Below are 4,130 nucleotides of genomic sequence, written 5' to 3'. Positions count from 1 at the left end.
CCAGCGATGTCCTCTGCCTTGTTGTTGGCGGGGCGGGGCCTCGACGGAGCCGGCGGTGTCCTCTGCCTCGTTGTTGGCGCCGTGGGGCCGCGGCGGAGCAGGGCCTCGGCGACGCCAGCGGAGCGGGGACTCGTCGGAGCCGGCATTGTCCTCTGCCTCGTCCTCGGTCTCGCCAAACAGCGCCTCGCCCGCTTCATCGCCCTCTTTGATAGCCTCTTTCTAGGCGGCCGCAGCCTCCGCCACCCGCATGCGGTACCGCCAGCGCTCGAGGCGGCCCTTGCGGGCGGAGCGGTACGAGTCGAGCAGCGCCTCCTGCTATGCCCGCTCCGCGGCGATCTGCTCCTCAACCTGCAGGTGCTCCTGGAGGAGATGGTGGTTGTAGGCGGCGACGACCTGCGCCTCCCAGAACTGCTCCTCACGCATCTGCCTCACCCTATCCATATATTGGGCACGGGCCTCGCCGATGGTCATGGTGCAATGCACCGGCGAGGATGGCGCGGAGGAGGGGGTTGGCGCCGGATCATCAACTACCATGTTCTCCATTGGGACGTCGTCGTCCTGCGGCTGCCTGCCGGCTAGCCGGTCGGCAGCAATGGCTGCCATCTCCTTGTGGTCCGTCGTCCGCCCGTCCCGAAGAGCGCTCGAGCGCGAGGAAGCCATGGTGGGCAGTAGTGGTGTGGACAGGAGAAAGGGAACGGATGCGGATGACTGCGGCTATGGCCGGTGCAGCAGTTTATATAGCAATGGTGGGCGGGCGGAGGGACGGACGTGTGGCGCCGGAGTAGGCCTCGGCAACCGCGTATCATTAATGTGGGCGGCAGATGGACGGACGGACGACACTTGTGTCATTTGAAGGCGGAGCAATCGCCTGCACCGGGAAGCGGGGCGGGCAGCACTGACTGTTTTGGGCGGAAAGCGCGCGCGGGCGAGGAGATGACTTTACTTGGAGAGGATGACAATGGGGACCCACCAGATCCATAGCCTCACGTACGCAAGTGCCTCCTTATTATATATATATAACTATAATTTATTTTGCTTCCTCCTGGTTTCTGACATCACGGTCCCACACCATTGTCCACCTATGTAGTAGTCAATAAATGAGAGAATTGCACAAGAAGCGGCCGACAGCTGGGACCAAGCAGCTCGAGCAGTATTTGTGTTTTTGAGGTGTGAGCACTACAGAGCTTTTTGATGTTTAGCCCAGATATTAATTTTTCTCCTCTGAACAACAACGTAAACATCGCTGGAGGTATTAACTGGGCGGGCTGTGGCCCGTCTAGCCCAGGCCAGATATCCAGCCCAGATATTAATTTTTTTCAAGCTGAAAATGGCTAGCCCAGCTATACTTTTTTTTAGGAATACCCAGGCAAGGTCAAGTTGTTATTCTCCGCCCCGCTGGGCTGCAAATCTTTCCTAGGAGGGATGCATTAGGCATAACAAGAAAATGGGCGTTAAGAAATAATAAATGGGATGTAATTATAAAAACTGGGCAATAACTATAAAAAATGCACCAAACACGTGATTACTTTATAAAATATTATTTTTGGATGTTGAAAATTTTAATTTCATTAATTGTTGCGAGCGCAATGTTTCGTTGGATTTTTACGTAATATAAATTTATATTGAAATTGTATTTAATCTGACTAGAAATTTCGGGATAAAAATATTTCGGATCCCATCAAAATGTGGGAAATTTTATTGAATTCTGTTTTGAACGGTTGGTTGAAATGGGCTGTACTTTTAACAAACTGTAAATGGGCTGTAGTAAATTCCATTAGAATTCAAAAATGGGCTACACATTCTTACAAATCTCAAATGGGCTATAAGTTCTCTGCCACACACTTCTGGCCTTACTAAGTTGACGCGTCCCCTAAAAAAACAGAGTTGACGCGTATGCAAGGCTTTGTCAACTTATAGTCAACACACGGTTCTAGCAGGAGTGGCCGTTGGATGTCCATCCAACGGATGCCGTGCTTCTTCTTCAATCTCGGATATTCTAGCTTCACCCGCCCAAAAAATGATTCCTCCCCCTGACATCTGGGGCACACCGTTTCGGAAGCTGACCTGTGGGCCTACTAAGTTGACGTACCAAGGGCTTTGTCAACTTAGTCAATATAAACGATTCTAGCTGCAGTGACCGTACGATGTCCATCCAACGGCCGTCGTGCTTCTTCAACCTTTGGTCTTCTTGCTCCAGCCGCCCAAAGCAGCACCGGTCGTGCCGCCTGCTCCTGCCTCCCATGGCCGTCTATGCTGCCGCGGAGGCCTCACCGCCCCCTACTCCTCCCACCGGTGGCCAGGCCATCCCTCCACTCACCCACACCCCCTGTTATTCTGTGGCGACGGCAGCGCAGCCGAACCAGTGAACCCTCGTACTCCTCTTCGCGTGTGGATCCACTACCGCGTCTTCCCCGGCTCCGCGTCGTCCCCTTCCTAGGCCTCGCCGTCGTCCACCACCCTGGTGCTCTCGGCGCGGCGTGGTCAACGTGGTCAAGGAACGACTTCCATCGGACGTGGACTGTCCGTGGAGAGGCTGACAGCTGGGTCCACGGCAGCCGCAAGGAAGTGCCTCCTTATTACGCGCAAAATAATTATTCCTCCACCTGACAGCGGGGACCCACCGGACGGGCCACCGTATTTCGTGAAAAAAATGATCGCCCCCTGACTGCTGGGACCCACCGGACAGGCCAGGGTATTTCGCGAAAAAACATTCCCCCCGCTGTCAGCTTGGACCCACCGGAAGTGCCTCCTTATTACGCACAAAAAATGAAAACTCCCCCTGCTAGCAGGGACCCACCATGGTGGGAGGCTGACTTGTGGGCCTACTAAGTTGACTGGGACGGGGGCCTTTGTCAACTTTAGTCAATATGAACGATTCTAGCTCCAGTGACCGTACGATGTCCATCCAACGGCCGTAGTGCTTCTTCAACCTCTGGTCTTCTTGCTCCAGCCGCCCAAAGCAGCACCGGTCGTGCCGCATGCTCCTACCTCCTGTGGCCGGCTGTGCTGCCGCGGAGGCCTCACCGCCCCTGCTACTCCCACCGCTGGCCAGGCCCTGTGGTGACGGAAGCCTCACATCGCAGCCGAACCAGTGAACCCTCGTACTCCTCTCCGCGCGGGCTTCCACTGCCGCGTCTTCCCCGGCTGCCCGTCGTCCCCTTCCTAGGCCTCACCGTCGTCCACCGCCCTGGTGCTCTCGGCGTGGCATGGTCAACGTGGTCAAGGAACGTCTTCCATCGGACGTGGACTGTACATGGAGAGGCTGACAGCTGGGTCCACGACCGCAGCAAGGAAGTGCCTCCTTATTACGCGGAAAATAATGATTCCTCCACCTGACAGCTGGGACCCACCGGACGGGCCACTGTATTTCGCGAAAAAAACATTTCCCCCTGACTACTGGGACCCACCAGCTACATCTTCGCATGCAAGGAAGTGCGTCCGGGCAAAAAAAACGATTGGCCCCCCTGACTGCTGGGACCCACCAGCTACATCTTCGCAGGCAAGGAAGTGCCTGACAGTCGGGACCCACCTGGTCGAAGCGTCTGTAGCGTTGTCATTCTAGTCGCGAATGTGTGCGTACATATATACTGGTGGATGTAGAGGCGCGCACGTGTCGTAGTAGAGGCGCGCACGTAGCATGTACACGTACGTACAGCGGCCAGGTTGCAAGAAAGAAAATACGGCCACGTATGTGTACATACGGGCGGGGTCTCGAACGCCTAGTCGCGCATACGTACGGCCAGGGCTCGTGTACATGGCTGGGTCAGAACGGAGAAACAGCGTCGTGGTCGTGTTCATGGGGAGGCAACGGAATGCGTCGTGTTCATCGGGAGGCAACGGAACGCGTGGGAGCCAACCGGCTGGGTCGGAACGGAATGCGTGGTTGTGTTCATCGGGAGGGCTTGAACGGAACAGGCGATGGAAACGAGGCCTAGCGTACCGACAACGGAGGAAACAGATCTCCTACGTTCGGAACGGGGTCCTGTTGATCGGGAGGGGTCTAGCGTACCGCAAAACGGAGGAAACGGGCCTGTTGATCGGGAGAGTGTGGCGTACCACAAAACGGATGAAACGGACCTCCTACGGTTGAAACGGGGGTCCTGTTGATCGGGAGGGGTGTGGCGTACCGC

The sequence above is a fragment of the Aegilops tauschii genome, chromosome 1 (assembly GCF_002575655.3).
Source record: "Aegilops tauschii subsp. strangulata cultivar AL8/78 chromosome 1, Aet v6.0, whole genome shotgun sequence".
Taxonomy (NCBI): domain Eukaryota; kingdom Viridiplantae; phylum Streptophyta; class Magnoliopsida; order Poales; family Poaceae; genus Aegilops; species Aegilops tauschii.
The sequence above is the reverse complement of the archived record's forward strand: the minus strand, read 5'-3'. Positions refer to the sequence as shown.